The sequence below is a fragment of the Zea mays genome, chromosome 2 (assembly GCF_902167145.1).
Source record: "Zea mays cultivar B73 chromosome 2, Zm-B73-REFERENCE-NAM-5.0, whole genome shotgun sequence".
Classification (NCBI taxonomy): Eukaryota; Viridiplantae; Streptophyta; class Magnoliopsida; order Poales; family Poaceae; genus Zea; species Zea mays.
Window position 1 is genome coordinate 32,899,447 of NC_050097.1, and position 18,301 is coordinate 32,917,747.

An 18,301-nucleotide genomic window follows, 5' to 3' on the forward strand; every position below is an offset into this window, starting at 1 on the left:
AATCTCTGCAATACCATCCTCAAATGATCTGCATGCTCTTCTTCGCTTTGAGAATAAATCAGAATGTCATCGATGAATACCACCACAAACTTATCGAGATAGTCCATGAATACACTGTTCATCAAGTTCATGAAGAAGGCTGGCGCATTGGTCAAACCGAAAGACATCACAGTGAACTCATACAAACCATACTTGGTAATGAATGCCGTCTTCGGAATGTCCGAAGGTCGGATCCTGAGCTGATGATAACCTGACCTCAGATATATCTTGGAGAACACACTGGCTCCTCTCAACTGGTCGAACAAGTCTTCTATTCTGGGCAAGGGGTACTTGTTCTTGATTGTGACTTCATTCAGAGCTCGATAATCGATACACATCCTTTTGGTGCCATCTTTCTTCTCCACAAATAGGACAGGGGCGGCCCAAGGCGAGGTGCTTGGCCGAATGTAACCTTTCTCTGATAGCTCATCAATCTGCTTCTTAAGTTCAACCAACTCTGGTCCAGATATTCTGTAAGCTCTCTTAAAGATGGGGTCGGTTCCAGGAAGAAGCTCTATGGTAAACTCAACTTTCCGTTCTGGTGGCATACCTGGTAGGTCCTTTGGAAACACATCTGGGAACTCATACACCACCTTGATACTCTCAATTGGGTCTGCTTCACTGCTATTGACAGCCATCTGAAAACAACTTCCTTTCTTCAGCTCAGGCGGGACTAAATCGGTCACCACTTCCTCTCCTAGTGGGGACACCAACTTGATTGACCTCTTATCACAACTGATAACTGCCTGATACTTATCTAGCCAATTCATCCCTAGGATGACATCTATTCCCTGGGTACCCATTACTATGAGGTTAGCGGGAAACGCTATCCCCCTTATTTCCACACATACATTCAAACAAATGCTATCGGCTCGAATTCTACCACCGGCTGAGTCAATTTGAATGGGGGTTGACATGGTAGTAATTGAGAGATTATGTGCTTCTACCCATGATGCAGTAATGAAAGAATGCGTTGCTCCAGTATCAAATAACACTTCTGCAATATGGGAGTTGACTTGAAACATACCTACTATCATGCCGGGGGTCTCCTGAACTGCTTCAGCCTCCAAGTGGTTCAGTCTCCCGTGATTATAGCGCGGTTGAGAGCGGTTGCCTGCTTCAGGCCGAGACACATTCTGCTTTGCTGGGGCATTGGGGCCTGACTGCTGCTGGGCTGCCTTCTTCGGACATTGCATCACCCAATGGCCTTGCTCTCCACAGTGGAAACATGCTCTGTTTCCAACCTGAGCTGGTGCTGCCTGACTGTTCTGCTGGTTTGCTGGGGCAGGGAGACGAGGTGCCTGCTGATTCTGCCTCTGGAACTGACCTCCTCCTGACTGATTGTTCTGACGATTCTGATACTGGTGCTGAGGATACTGCCTTTGGAACTGCTGCTGCTGCTGAGGTGGACGCTGGTTCTGCCTGAACTGCTGAGGTTGATTGCCTGAGAAACGAGGACGATTGCTGCTTCCAGGCTGGGGTCCACTGATCTTGCGCTTGCGATCCTCCATCTCCTTACGCTTCCTCTCTGTCATGATTGCCCTGTCAATCAAGTGCTAGAATGTCGGGAAGGTATGATTCATCAGCTGATACTGCAGAGGGTCAACCAAGCCTCTCAGGAAACGGTACTGTCGCTTGGCATCGGTGTTGACATCTTCAGGAGCATAGCGAGACAACTGCAGAAACTTGTCCCGGTACTCACTGACAGACGATGACCCTTGCTTGAGGGCCAGGAACTCCTCCTTCTTCACTGTCATCAGACCTGCAGGAACATGGTACTGACGAAAGCTTCCTCTGAACTCTTCCCAGGTGATGGTGTCGGGGTTGGCATGGGTGGCGAGATAAGACATCACCATGACTGAGCTGCTCCTCTCAACAGACGGGGACCATACAGAACTTTCTCCCTGTCATTGCACTGAGCGGTATGCAATTCCCGTTCCACAGTGCGCAGCCAATCTTCAGCATCCATGGGGTCAGAAGAATGAGCAAACGTTGGGGGATGACCTCTCATGAATTCAGCACGCTTGTCTATGGGCATATGAGGCATCTGAGGTTGAGGTGGTGGCTGATGCTGCTGCTGCTGAATGGCGGCCAGAGTCTGACCGATGGCTTGGACTGCCTGAGTCTGCATCAGGAACATCTGCTCGATGGACATCGGGGGCGGGGGCGGCAGTTGCTGTTGCTGGGGTACCTCTTCCTGCTGAGCGGCTTGCTCCTGCTGAGCACGCCTTCCTCCTCTGCGCCTGTTCTCTGACATCTGCAGAATGCAACCACACATCAGAACTGATCTTGCAAATCTTGCAGCATAAGAAAAGAGTATAGAATTCTCCACAACACTGAACAGACGAGCATCTTCACTGATCTCCAACACAGACCACACAACTTCTCAGATAAAGAGGAAAGTGGAATAAAAGGCTTCCCAACTAGATAACTAACTCCTTTAACATATAACAGGTAAACCAAAATGCATGGGATACCCACACTCTGGTGACAGTCATTACAAAGATTCAAATCAAACATAATTCATCATGACAAACATAAATGCACAGGATATAGCAAACTACCCTGTCTAACTAAGACTAATTAAGAGCGAGACTAACGCTAAGACTGTAGCTTCTACGTATATATTTTCGTATTAAGTACAAGATCCGACTCTGACGAACTATGGTTCTAGATTTATCTTGGTCTTGCAGTCGGGATTGCCATAAGACTGGCGTCCACGCCGAGATGAGCGGTACGAGTGCTGAGTCCCGACGGGAGCGGGGGAACCATCATCCAGGTGACGACGTTCCGCGCGCTCAGCCCGTAGCAGGGCGATCTCAGCACGAGCCCTACTCAGTTCGTCTAGCGCATGGTCCAGCTCCGTGTTTAGCACGGCGGCTAGGTTGACTGTGCTGCTCAACCTAGGATTGTCCTCACCAACAGGTGAGACAATCACGCCTCCTGTGCTGCCAGATGGATGGCGGGGCTAATACTTCAGGTTGAGACCGTCAGCTACCCCACCGAGCACTGAGCAGTAGTGCGAAAGTGCACATCGAGCGGCATCTTGCATGGCCGCCTCAGCTGAGTCCCGCTCAGAGATAGAATAGTGCTCTGAGCAGGCCTCCGCACCCTAGAGACTGTTCTTCGGACGGCGCACCAAGCAGGTCGCCTCCCAGCGGTCCGGGTAGACCCCGCGACTATGCTGGTAGACCACACAGCGATACTCGATAGACCAAGTACACCGGTTAAGTGCCCGACGTAGCAGGGTGTCGAGCGCATCGTGGAAGTGACACCCGTGAGCAGCGTCGCGAGTGATGGGTCGAGCAACCCATCCTTCCGGCTCCTGGTCAGCAGAAAAGTCGGTGTCGTGGCTCGAGCTATTGTCGCCACCTCCGTCGTCTGGGTCTCCTCCAGCAACTACTCCAGAGGCTGGGGCGCCTAGTGGTGGTGCAGGGGGCGCCTCCAGAGGAAGCACGGGGGAGCAGCTCCTCACAGACTCTATCTCCTGCTGGAGCGAGAAAGAAGAGCCCTGCTGCTCCTGTCGTCGACGTTCCTGCTCCTCATGCAGGCAATGGTGCAGCCGCTCCAAGTGACTGGACTGACCGGCCACGGGACGACGAAGCGGACGCTCCGCGAGACGAGAGGGTAAGAAGGGGATGACAGACTTCCGTGCGGTGTGTCTAAGACAAGCCATCTACAAAAGACACCGCAAGCAAAAGGGTGAGAACAGAATTAATATGACCAGCAAGTAATGAACCATAAATAAATGAAGGATTAGAATAAAACACAATTTTCAGCAAGGTATAATATACAGTAGAACATAGTTTTGGTCGATAGGACCAACTTTTGAAGGGATATCAAAGTCAAGGCAGGGACAGAGGTCTATAATCCTTAGAATGACCATTCTACTCTAGGTTAGCGGTCCTACAGTCAGCACGACTTTCATACCACTTATGTCACACCCGGTTTTAGAAGGCAAACCAAATGCGAACCATGTACGAGCCAGGATCAGAAATTCACGTACACAACAGTTACATAACATGGACATCATCACACAGTGCTCAAATAGTATTAAAAAGGGAAATAGTAGTCGATTACATCATATGTCTGAGACATCCACAGAGTCTTTACAAATCATCAAAGTGCGGAAAAGAAACATAGATAAACGTGGCCTTCACAGACAGCCGACTGGGGGGTTGCCGCTAACCCACGCCTAGAACTCATCATAGTCTTGGAACTCCTGGAAGTCTCCCTCCACGGCTTCACCTTCTCCTGAGCAGGGGTTGCAATGCTGACTACCTGGGGATGGGGGGGTTTGGTGTGTAGAGCAAGGGTGAGTACACATCAACATACTCAGCAAGTGTCCTGTCTGGTTGTAGTGGACTAGCTTTATGTGGGGATAAGTCAAGCAGTTGCTTTTAGTTGGTCAGATTATTATTACTAGTAGAGAGAGCCAAGTTTTAGAGTTAACCCACATTATTAACCCAAACGTACTCCTTTCCAAACGGAAAGAGTACCACTTACCATTACTAGAGTCAAAACCAAGAACCATCAACCTCGTTGCCACCTGTAATCCGACCATCTCTGATCAAGTACCACTAATCACTGGAGCTCCCTTGGCCGCTCATAACCGCGAGCACGGCTGATATATCAGTTTCAAACACTCTGCAGAGGTTGTGCACTTTACCCACAAGCCGTGATTCCCTTTCTGCCCGGAGATCATGACTCTCCATTGATCACTACCAAGGTGACCCAGCAGGGTTTCACTACGTAGCCTTTACAAAGATTCCCCGGGGCTGTAGTCGCCCGTTAGGTTTCCTAAATGTACCGCACTCCTCCCCAAGGGACAAATCAACTTTGGCAGAGCGAGCCGCATACACCGAGCCCCATTGACGGCACGACGACGAAGCGAACTACACCTCGGATCCTCTAATTATTCAGCTAAGGGCACCCCATTCCACCCTCATGGTTGCACTGTTTTCCCGGGCGGTCATCCAACGAACAGGTCCTTACGAAGAGGCACTCGAGAAACCGCTCGAGTCCCCTTAAGGGCCACAAGTTCCATCATCATAATCAAAAGGGAAAACAGCGTATCATAGATAATCTCATCATGTTCATTGATTAGAGTTGAGCAATAGCATAAGACTAAGCAATAATAATCCAACCCAAATAGGTAAACAAGGACATGGATAACAAAAGCTAGTCAATCCTTAGGTATAACTGTGTAATGCGGGAGGTGAATTAAAGACTATATAGGACAAAGATATGTCAAGGGACACTTGCCTCCACCAACCGGTTGCTGCTCAGGGGCTTCTCCTGCGAGTTCTTCGGGTTCTTCAACTGGATCGTTCTCTATGCGAGCACAAACATACATACATCCATCCATTCAAATTAGGAGACAAACAGTACACCATACAAGAGAACAAGTAGATTAAACATGCATAGAATATGACATACGATATTACATTTACCATGGTTAGAAAGAAACGGGGGAAGGTCTCGCAGGGGTTAAAGCTTATGCCCGAGGCGCATTACGGGTAGACGAATAACTAGACGTTACGTGCTCTAGTTCTACTTAGCTCCAATAATAAGGATTAGCTACATGCACTAATAGAAACGTGACCACTTTCACTTGATCAACATTAAATGAGCTAGACGATTAACTATATGAATTAACTAACGTAACCAATTTCCAAATTGAGTTTCCTATTTCATTAACATGAACAACGTGATTAGCGCGCATAAACTATACGGGGGGGGGGGGGGGGTAGACGGGCATGTCTAGGGGTAGACGAGGGCACGGCGAGCCGTGCCAAGGCACCGCACGCAAGGCCGCACACACGCGCCGCGAACTAGCCGTGCACACGTCGGGGCCGCGTGCTGGCCGAGCTCAAGGCCGTGCGCCATAGGCACGCTGGGCCGAGCTCGAGGCCGCACTGGGGCCATCACAACGCGAGCAGGACACGCCGGGGCGAGCGGGCGAGCACGGGCGGGCGGGCGAGCACGCCGGGGCGGGACGGGGTACGCCGCGGGCAGGGGAGCGCGTGCGGGCGGGGCGGGGCACGCCGCACGGGCGCCATGGCCGGCGAGGCCACGACCGGCCACCATGCCAGGGCAGGGGACGGCGCGGGCGCGACGGGCAGGGGCCGCCATGGCCAGGGTGGGCGGGGTTGGCGAGCGCGGCCGGGGTGGGCGCGGCCGGGGCGGGCGGGGTCGGGGGTTGGCGAGCGCGGCCACGCCGCAGGTAGAGTGCCGGCTGGCGGGGGAAGGAGGAGGGAGGGGAGAGAGAAGAGGAGAGGTGGAGGGAGGGGCTCACCGCGGGCGGGGAGGGCGGCGGCGGTTTCGGGCGAGCAGGGGGGTCGGGCGGGTTGGGCACGGGAGAGAGAGATTTGGGGGAGGGGAGTGGGATGACAGGCGGGGCCCACAGGGGAGGGGAGAGAGATTTGGGGGGGAGGAGAGGGGGGCACGGTTGGGCCGCTCTTGGGCCCAAAGCGGGGGCGCGAGGAGGGGGGCGAGGCGGGCCGCGGCCACGCCGGCCCACGGCGCGAGGGGAAAGGGGGCGGGGGCAAGGCCGGCTGGCTGGGCCGCGCGCCAAGGGGGGGGGGGGGGGGCGGCGGGGCCAAAAAAAGGGGAGGAGGGGGAGGGGAGAGAAGAAAAGATTTTCCTTTTTTGATATCTATTTTCTACATGAATGCTTTCACACTTTCCAACAATCAAAGAAATGTGTGGTTCGGCATGGTGCAGCAATCCAAAGAAAATAACTCTAGGATTTACTATTGTCACATGACCTAAAGTTTTGAAGACGGGTGAGGTTTTAGCGAAAAGAAATGGAAAGAGGGGTAACGCCCGAATTTAGCGAGCGATAGAGAAAAGAAAAAAAAATCAACTCGAAATTCGGGGTGTTACATAAGCTTTACCAAATGGACGTGAAAAGTGCCTTCCTCAATGGACCAATCAAGGAAGAGGTCTATGTTGAGCAACCTCCCGGCTTTGAAGATAGTGAGTACCCTAACCATGTATATAAACTCTCTAAGGCGCTTTATGGGCTCAAGCAAGCCCCAAAAGCATGGTATGAATGCCTAAGAGATTTCCTTATCGCTAATGGCTTCAAAGTCGGAAAAGCTGATCCTACTCTCTTTACTAAAACTATTGAAAATGATTTGTTTGTATGCCAAATTTATGTTGATGATATTATATTTGGGTCTACTAACAAATCTACTTGTGAAGAGTTTAGTAGGATAATTGTTCAAAAATTCGAGATGTCAATGATGGGGGAGTTGAAGTATTTCTTAGGATTTCAAGTCAAGCAACTCCAAGAGGGCACCTTCATTAACCAAACAAAGTACATTCAAGACATACTCACCAAGTTTGGGATGAAGGATGCCAAGCCCATCAAGACACCCATGGGAACAAATGGGCATCTCGACCTCGACACGAGAGGTAAATCCATAGGTCAAAAGGTATACCGATCGATGATAGGATCTTTACTTTACTTATGTGCATCTCGACCAGACATTATGCTTTCCGTATGCATGTGTGCAAGATTCCAAGCTGATCCTAAGGAAGTTCACCTAAGGGCCGTGAAACGAATCTTGAGATATTTAGTTCATACTCCTAAGTTTGGCCTTTGGTACCCCAGGGGGTCCACTTTTGATTTAACTGGATATTCAGATGCTGATTGGGCAGGGTGTAAAATTGATAGAAAGAGCACATCAGGGACTTTCCAGTTCTTGGGAAGATCTCTGGTGTCTTGGGCTTCAAAGAAACAAAATTCTGTAGCTCTTTCTACCGCTGAAGCCGAGTACATTGCCGCAGGCCATTGTTGCGCATAATTGCTTTGGATGAGGCAAACCCTTAGGGACTATGGTTACAAATTAACCAAAGTTCCTCTCCTATGTGATAATGAGAGTGCAATCCGCATGGCGGATAATCCCGTTGAGCACATCCGCACTAAGCACATATCCATTCGGTATCACTTTTTGAGGGATCACCAACAAAGGGGGATATTGAGATTGCATATGTTAGCACCAAAGAACAATTGGCCAATATCTTTACCAAGCCATTAGATGAGAAAACTTTTACCAGACTTAGGCATGAGCTAAACATTCTTGATTCTAGGAACTTTGATTGATTCCTTGCATACATAGCTCATTTATACCTTTGATCATATCTCTTTCATGTGCTATGACTAATGTGTTTTTCAAGTGTATTTCATTCTAAGTCATAGATTGAAAGGGAAATGGAGTCTTCGGCGAAGACAAGGCTTCCACTCCACTCCACTCCATCAAATTATTCATCCTTCGTCGTCGCTCCACACTGCTCTCCAATTTGGTATAATCTTCACTCATATATTATTTACCAAAGGGGAGAAAAAGTAAAAGGGCTTCTATTTCACTCTCAAGTATCCGTTTTTAGCGATTCATGCCAAAGGGGGAGAAAGTAATAGCCCAAAGCAAAAGGACCGCACCACCACCAATTTCAAAAAATGTAGTCTTTCAAATTTGTATTAAAAGAAGGTTTTTCAATTGGTATCTTATTTTTGATAGAATTTTGAAATTGGTATAATCCCTTTCAAAATTAATATCTAAAAACCCTCTTGAACACTAAGAGGAGGACTTTTATTGAGGGGGAGTTTTGTTTAGTCAAAGGAAAAGCATTTGAAACAGGGGGAGAAAATTTCAAAATCTTGAAAATGCTTCTAAAAATCTTATTCATACACCTTTTGACTATTTTGCAAAAGACTTTGAAAAGAATTTCCAAAATAGTTTGCAAAATCAAAACAAGTGGTGCAAGCGTGGTCCAAAATGTTAAAAAATGAAGAAAGCATCCATGCATATATTTTGAAATGTATATTGGTTTAATTCCAAGTAACCTTTGCACTTACATCATGCAAACTAGTTCAATTCTGCATTTATATATTTGCTTTGGTTTGTGTTGGCATCAATCACCAAAAAGGGGGAGATTGAAAGGGAAATAGGCTCACACCTTTTCCTAAATGATTTTGGTGGTTGAATTGCCCAACACGAATAATTGAACTAACTAGTTTGCTCTGATTATAAGTTTTACAGGTGCCAAAGGTTCAACACAAACCAATAAAAAGTCCAAGAAAGGGTTCAAATAAAAAGAGCAAAAGGCAACCCAAAGGCAGCCCTGGTCTGGCGCACCGGACTATCCGGTGCACCACCGGACAGTGTCCGGTGCACCAGGGAGTTCCACTCCGAACTTGCCACCTTCGGGAATTCGGGGAGGCCGCTCCGCTATAATTCACCGGACTGTCCGGTGTAGCACCGGACTGTCCGGTGTGCCAAGCGGAGCAACGGTCGTCCGGGCCAACGGTCGTCTGCAACACTACAGTGAACAGTGAACAGTGCAACTACGAGCGCAGAAGTCAGAGCAGGCGTCAGAAGGCGCACCGGACAGTAAACAGTGACTGTCCGGTGCACCACCGGACTGTCTGGTGGCCCACTTGTCAGAAGCTCCAACGGTCGGAATCCAATGGCTTAGTGACGTGGCTGGCGCACCGGACTGTCTGGTGCGCCATACGACAGAAGCCTTCACCAACGACCATTTTGGTGGTTGGGGCTATAAATACCGCCCAACCACCACACTTCAATGCATCCATGTTTTCAGCCATCAAACCTCATACAAGAGCTCTAGACTTCATTCCAAGACGCAAACAAAGAGATCAAATCCGCTCCCAAGTCCGGAATCACTCCAAACAAATTAGTGACTAGAGAGAGAGACTTTTGTGTTCTTTTGAGCTCTTGCGCTTGGATCGCTTTTCTTCTTCCTCTATTCTTGTTCACAAGATCATTGTAATCAAAACAAGAGACACCAAGTTGTGGTGGTCCTTGTAGTGGACTAAGTGTCCCATTTGATTTGAGAAGAGAAGCTCACTCGGTCTAAGTGACCGTTTGAGAGAGGGAAAGGGTTGAAAGAGACCCAGTCTTTGTGACCACCTCAACGGGGAGTAGGTTTGCAAGAACCGAACCTTAGTAAAACAAATTATCATGTCATCCGCTTTATTTGCTTATGATTTGTTTTTCGCCCTCTCTTTCGGACACGACTTTATTTCTTACGCTAACCCCGGCTTGTAGTTGTGCTTAAACTTTATAAAATTCAGATTTGCCTATTCACCCCCTCTAGGCGACTTTCAGAGGCCGATCTAGATGCATGCTTAATAGCTAAGACTATTATGGGCTGGCTATGGCATCGCCGTCTAGCACATGTTGGGATGAAGAACCTTCATAAACTTCTAAAGGGAGAACATGTGTTAGGACTAACCAATGTTTGTTTCGAGAAAGATAGACCTTGTGCAGCTTGTCTGGCAGGGAAACAGGTGGGAAGCACTCATCACAACAAGAATGTGATGACAACATCAAGACCACTGGAGCTTCTTCACATGGACCTCTTTGGACCCGTTGCCTACCTTAGCATCGGGGGAAGTAAGTATGGTCTTGTAATTGTTGATGATTTTTCCCGCTTCACTTGGGTGTTCTTTTTGCAGGATAAATCAGAAACCCAAGGGACCCTAAAGCGCTTTCTAAAGAGGGCTCAAAACGAATTTGAGCTCAAGGTGAAAAAGATAAGAAGCGACAACGGGTCCGAGTTCAAGAATATGCAAGTTGAGGAATATCTTGAGGAGGAAGGCGTCAAGCACGAGTTGTCCGCTCCCTACACACCACATCAAAACAGTGTAGTAGAGAGGAAGAACATGACACTTATCGACATGGAGAGGACGATGCTTGGAGAGTTCAAGACGCCCGAGCGGTTTTGGTCGGAAGCTATGAACACAGCCTGCCACGCCATAAACCGGCTATATCTGCATCGCCTCCTTAAGAAGACCTCCTACGAACTCCTTACTGGTAACAAACCCAATGTTTCTTACTTTCGTGTATTTGGGAGCAAATGCTACATTTTGGTGAAGAAAGGTAGACAATCTAAATTTGCTCCCAAAGCTGTAGAAGGGTTTTTACTAGGGTATGACTCAAATACAAAGGTGTATAGAGTCTTCAACAAATCATCGGGTTTGGTTGAAGTCTCTAGAGATGTTGTATTTGATGAGACTAATGGCTCTCCAAGAGAGCAAGTTGATCTTGATGACATAGATGAAGATGATGTTCCAACGGCCGCAATGCGCACGATGGCAATACGAGAGGTGCGACCACAGGAACAACAGGAGCAAGATCAACCATCCTCCTCTACAATGGTGCATCCCCCAACTCAAGATGATGGACAGGTTCCTCAAGAAGAGGCGTGTGATCATGGGGGGGCACAAGAAGAACAAGTTATGGAGGAAGAAGTACCACTGGCCCCTCCAACTCAAGTCCGAACGACGATTCAAAGAAAAATCACCCCGTCGATCAGATTCTGGGTGACATAAGCAAGGGAGTAACAACTCGCTCACGTTTAGCTAATTTTTGTGAGCATTACTCGTTTGTCTCTTCTATTGAGCCTTTCAGGGTTGAAGAGGCCTTGCAGGATCCAGACTGGGTGTTGGCCATGCAGGAAGAACTCAACAACTTCAAGAGGAACGAAGTTTGGAGCCTGGTGCCACGTCCAAAGCAAAATGTTGTGGGAACCAAGTGGGTGTTCCGCAATAAGCAAGACGAGCACAGGGTGGTGACAAGAAACAAGGCTCGACTTGTGGCAAAAGGTTATGCCCAAGTCGCATGTTTGGATTTCGAGGAGACTTTTGCTCCTGTGGCTAGGCTAGAGTCTATTCGAATATTATTAGCCTATGCCGCTCACCACTCTTTCAGGTTGTTTCAAATGGATGTGAAGAGCGCTTTCCTCAACGGTCCAATCAAGGAGGAGGTGTATGTGGAACAACCCCCTGGCTTTGAGGATGACAGGTACCCCAACCATGTATTCAAGCTCTCTAAGGCGCTCTATGGACTTAAGCAAGCCCTAAGAGCATGGTATGAATGCCTTAGAGATTTCTTAATTTCTAATGCTTTCAAGGTTGGGAAAGCCGATCCCACTCTTTTCACTAAGACGTGTGATGGTGACCTTTTTGTGTGCCAAATTTATGTCGATGACATAATATTTGGTTCTACTAATCAAAAGTCTTGTGAGGAGTTTAGCAGGGTGATGACTCAAAAATTTGAGATGTCGATGACGGGCGAGTTGAACTACTTTCTTGGGTTCCAAGTGAAGCAACTCAAGGATGGCACCTTCATCTCCCAAACGAAGTACACACAAGATCTTCTCAAGCGGTTTGAGATGAAGGACGCCAAGCCCGCGAAGACACCAATGGGAACCGACGAACATGTCGACCTCAACAAAGGAGGTAAGTCCGTTGATCAAAAGGCATACCGGTCTATGATAGGTTCCTTGCTTTATTTATGTGCTAGTAGACCGGACATTATGCTAAGTGTATGCATGTGTGCTAGATATCAATCCGACCCCAAGGAGTGTCACCTTGTGGCCGTTAAGCGAATTCTTAGGTATTTAGTTGCTACGCCTTGCTTCAGGATCTGGTATCCAAAGGGGTCTACCTTTGACTTAATTGGATACTCAGACTCTGATTATGCTGGATGCAAGGTTGATAGGAAGAGTACATCAGGGACGTGCCAATTCCTAGGAAGGTCCCTGGTGTCTTGGAGTTCTAAGAAACAAACCTCTGTTGCCCTATCCACCGCTGAGGCCGAGTATGTTGCTGCAGGACAGTGTTGCGCGCAACTACTTTGGATGAGGCAAACCCTCCGGGACTTTGGCTACAATCTGAGCAAAGTCCCACTCCTATGTGATAATGAGAGTGCAATCCGCATGGCGGATAATCCTGTTGAACACAGCCGCACTAAGCACATAGACATCCGGCATCACTTTCTAAGAGACCACCAGCAAAAGGGAGATATCGAGGTGTACCATGTTAGAACCGAGAACCAGCTAGCCAATATCTTCACCAAGCCGTTAGATGAGAAATCCTTTTGCAGGTTGCGTAGTGAGCTAAATGTCTTACATTCGCGTAACTTGGATTGATCTATAGCATACATGTGTTCTATGCCCTTGATCATGTTACTTTTTGCATTTACTACATTCGTTGTATATTTGTGGTGTTCAAGTTGTACAAGACCTCCCCGGACCTCACAAGTTCATGTGTGAATGATGCACATATTTAGAGGGAGATGTGCTACAACTTGACCCTTTGAGACTAATATGTTTGTTTGAGTATACTTAATGTAGTCTCAAAGGTGCATTGAAAGGGAAAGGTGAACTTGGATGATACAAAGACTTCCACTGCACTCCGGTATTAGTGTACTCACCTCCAAGTTCATACTTATGCTCTCATTGTCTTTTTGCTCTTAATTGACAATTTTTGGTGAGGCAATGGGGTTAAAGAGCCAATAATGATCCTGGTTTGGTGCTTAATGCCAAAGGGGGAGAAATTAAGGCCAAAGCAAATGGATCAGCTACCACTTGTGAATTTTGAAAACAATAGAGTTAGAACTTTTGATTTGTCCAAAATACTCTTATTGCAAAATTTGATCTCTTGTGGGGGAGAATTTATGATTATGGGAAAAGGGGGAGTTTTTGGCACTTGATCAATTTCACTCTTGGAGTATCTCTCTTTATGCCCAAACAAGTGAGTTTGACTTAGAGATAGGAAAATGAATTTGATTTGCAAAAACAAACCAAGTGGTGGCAAAGAATGATCCAAATATGCCAAATTATAGTCAAAAACAATTTGGTCCTCAATTGTATTGAAGTTGCACTTCTTTTGGTTGCTTTTGGATGTGTTGGCATAAATCACCAAAAAGGGAGAGATTGAAAGGGAAATGTGCCCTTGAGCAATTTCTATAATGTTTTGGTGATTAAGTGCCAAACACATTTAAATAAGTTCTAATGTGCCAAGTAAAGTGAGAAGTGCAAATCAAGGAAAAAAGGTACGTTTCTAGGCTTAGTACTTTGTTTTGAGTACTAATGTATTTTGTCTAAAGTGCTAGAAACAGGGAGAAAAGAATTGGAAAAAGACTTGGCTCTGAGCAGACAACTCCAGCTCGGCTTGGCACATCGGACTGTCCGGTGGTGCACCGGATAGTGTCTGGTGCGCCAGGCTGGTCCGCGGTGAACTGGCCACTCTCGGGTTTCGACGGCGGCATATGGCTATAATTCACCGGACTGTCCGGTGGTGCACGGGACTGTCCGGTGAGCCAATGGTCGACCGCGCAATCCACGGGCGACGCGTGGCCCGCACCAACGGTCGGCAGGGGCACCGGACTGTCCGGTGTGCCAACGGGCCCAGAGCTGCAACGGTCGTCTGTGCCAGAAAAGGAAGGAGATCGGCACCGGACAGGCTACAGTAGCTGTCCGGTGCACCACACGACAGAAGGGAAGATTAGCCTTCCAAGATTGTCTTCAATGGCTCCTAGCTGCCTTGGGGCTATAAAAGGGACCTCTAGGCGCATGGAGGAGCCCCTAAAGCATTCACTAAGCATTCTAAGTCTCCCACACTCCGTCTCTGCGCACTTGATCGATTGTGTTAGTGATTTGAGCTTCGTTCTAGTTGTGAACTCTTTGTGCTTCATTTCGAGCTCAAGTCTTGGCTTGTGTGCATGTGTGTGCTGCAGATTTGTGTGTGTTGCTCCCCAATCTTACTCTCGTGCTTTCATTGTGATCTTTGTTGTAAGGGCGAGAGACTCCAATCTTGTGGAGATTCCTCGCAAACGGGAATAATCATCTAAAGGAAAAACCGTGGTATTCAAGTTGATCATCGGATCACTTGAAAGGGGTCGAGTGCAACCCTCGTCCATTGGGACACCACAACGTGGAAGTAGGCAAGTGTTACTTGGTCGAACCACGGGATAAAAATCGCGTGTCTTGTGTTGATCTCTCTGTGATTGTTTGTGTTCACAAGAACTCGCTTCAAGTGATTTAGCCGTACTAACACTAATAACTAAGTTTTGTGGCTATTAGTGATTGAATTTTACAGGATCACCTATTCACCCCCCTCTAGGTGCTCTCAGTCTAGTCCCATGCCCGTGCAACAAATGTGCCAACCGGAAAAGAAAACCAAAGAAGGCCATGGTAGAACATATTTGGAAGAATGGATTTACACTGGGCTATACTCGATGGATCTTTCATGGTGAAGCGCATCGTACGAGAGAGGAAGTGCTGAGACAACGTGTCGAGGATTATGATGCCGATGCGGGGGTAGCGGATATGTTGAACGACTATCAGGAGGCACAGTACACGGGAGGATGTATGGATGACGAGCTAGAGCCGACTGCAAAGGCGTTCTACAACATGTTTGACGCGGCACAGAAGCCCCTTCACGGCCAGACAAAGGTTTCCTTCTCTTTGAGTTACTATAATGTTGGCTTGTAATATTATAGACCCATCTAGAAGAAGAGAGGAGGGAACGCCTGGCAGATCAGCATAGGATGACGGAGATGTTTCAATACATGTAGAGCCTTGGCACCGCACAGGGTTTCGCTCCGCCACCTCCATTGTTCTCTACAATGGACCCTGCTCTATTCCATACTTCTTTGAGTATCAAAATTGTAGTTAGATGTTGGTAATGCATCTGGTATAACACATGCAATCTCTTCTCTGTACAGGGCCAATTTGGGGCGGCATCCAACAACCCTCATGAAGCGCCCAGCCCAACGCAGCACCAGTCCAACCGCCCACCTCAATGAGAGTTATGTTTTTAGTGTTTATACTACAAAACTTATGTTGAATACTTATGTCAGAGCTTGAGACTTATGTGTTGATACTTCTGAACTTGTGTTGACACTTCTGAACTTGTGTTGATACTGCTTGTGTTGAGAACTTGTATATTAATGTTTGTGTTGGATATTTATGTCTGTGATGATATCTGTGATGTATATATGTGATATTTGTGATGTATCTTTTGTTTGTTTAGATAGAATAGGAAAAACAAATAAAAAAGATGTGTACTTGTCACTTTGCCGAGTGTGACACTCGGCAGATGTGCTTTGCCGAGTGTCAGGACCATAGCACTCGGCAAAGAACCAAGACCTGGGCACCGGTATAGGTTCTTTGCCGAGTGCGGTGGCCCTGGCACTCGGCAAAGAGGCACGCTTTGCCGAGTGCCCTACACAGCACTCGGCAAAGAACCTGACATGGGAACCCGCTGACGGATTCTTTGCCGAGTGCTAGCCGGTAGACACTCGGCAAAGAATAACTTCTGTGCCGAGTGTATTAAGAGGCACTCGGGAAAGAGTAGCTTCTTTGCCGAGTGCCACCTAAGACACTCGGCAAAGACGCCGTCTCCGTCACCCCAGCGCCGTGACGACGGCTTTTCTTTGCCGGGTACTAGCTGGCAGACTGTGCCGAGTGCCCGAGAAAAAGTACTCGGCAAAGAAGCCTTTGTCGATGTACTGTTCGCCGAGCTCTCTTTGCCGAGTGTTTTTCAGGCTTTGTCGAGTGCTTCAGGCACTCGGCAAAGCAGCCGATTCCGGTAGTGCAACCCATCTCTATTTTTCTAAGGGGGTGCATGGTTTGAGGAACCACTTCATCCAAAATAAGGTGGTGCATCATGTGTCTATTCCTCAAATTTTGTGGGATGACTCCATTCATCATATTAGCACTAACTAACTAACTATGAAAAATGAGGTGGTGATGGATCAACTCATTCCATTACACAAACCAAATAAAAAATGAAGAGTGAGAAGATAATGGACTAGCTCACTCCTCAATAGAGATGGCAACGGGTACAAACCCGCCGGGTTTTGCTAACCCAAACTCGTACCCGTGAAAAATATTTACACCCATTAAAAAACCCGTACCCATGACGGGTTTAAAATTTTGCCCAAACCCGTACCCATCGGGTTTGCGGGTACCCACGGGTTTTTATCTCCAATATGCTTATTCTTTTTATAATCAATAAGTATCGTAATGATTAATGAGATCATGGTCCAAAATTTATGTAATGAACAACAAGTTCATGATTTCGTATAAAAAATATTAGTAGAGAGAATTAAATACAAATAATAAGTTGTATAATCAAGTTACCTTGCACTAAGTTATATATCCACCACATATATAACGCTAGTAATAACTATAATAGCAAGCAAGCAACACTATCACCAACTACTTATACATTCACTATTTGATAAAAATTAGGAAGTAAATATGTAGATAACAAGTTTGTTGTTCGTTTATAAAATAAAATTACAATATGTGCTAGGTTTGATCGGGTTTAAAAAACCCACGGGTTCACAGGTTTGGGTACTATAGGAACAAACCCGTACCCATGAACCCGTCGGGTATACATTTATGCCCATTAACAAACCCATGTATATGAAAATTGACCCAAACCCTTACCCTAAGAGCAACTCCAGTGGTTCTCTAAAAGACTTCCTAAATCAATAATTTAGGTAGTTAACATGAAAATTATTCTCCAATAGTTCTCTAAATGAACTTTCTAAATTTAACAACTTGCCATCTAACCTCATTTTCTCTCTACATTTGGCAACCATTTAACAACTCACTAAACAAAAATGTTGACTGCATTATATAGTTTTTGTGACTTATTTTTTATGTGGATAAATACAAAACAAATTACAACCTGTATTTAGAGAACTATTGGAGAACTCACATTGTTTTACTCCAAAAGTCATTTAGCAACTTCTTAAATCTGTGATTTAGGGCCTGTTTGGCATGGCTCCAGAGCAAAACTCCAAGGGGGAGCTGGCCAGAGCATGCCAAACACCCTAACTCCAGAGTTGTAAACTCTATGGAGTTTTTGGAGCTGCAGTACAATTTTTTGGAGTACCTCTTTTGCTGCTCTGAAAACTCCAAAAAAGCAACCTAGTCATGGAGTTTTGAGTTATTTACCCGTCATTGCCACTGGTTATGAGAAACAATCTAAACTCTGGAGCAGAGCTGCTCCACCCAGAGTTTTAGAGTAGAGCTGCTCTGGGGTGGAGCAGAGCCATGCCAAACACACCCTTAGAGAGCTAAAATTTACATAACTATTGGAGTTGCTCTAATGGGGTAAAAACCCATCGGATTTTGGATACCCATTGTCATCTCTACTCCTCAAACTAAACACGCTATAAAAGTTTCGTATGATCCATTAGTTTAGAACAAAAGATAACAACCGTCTTAATTAGATTAATATTGGTCGTATTCCACTTGTATGAGTAGGCCATACATGAAGCATTTTTCTTTTTTTTTCAAGTTGTTTCGATAGCGCACACACATAATTCCAAGAATTGCCAAAAGTGACAATGCATTGTGGTGAGGTTGTCTGACTCATTTCATTGAAGGTTGCCGTCTTGCCGAAGAATAACTAGGTTATCGCGGT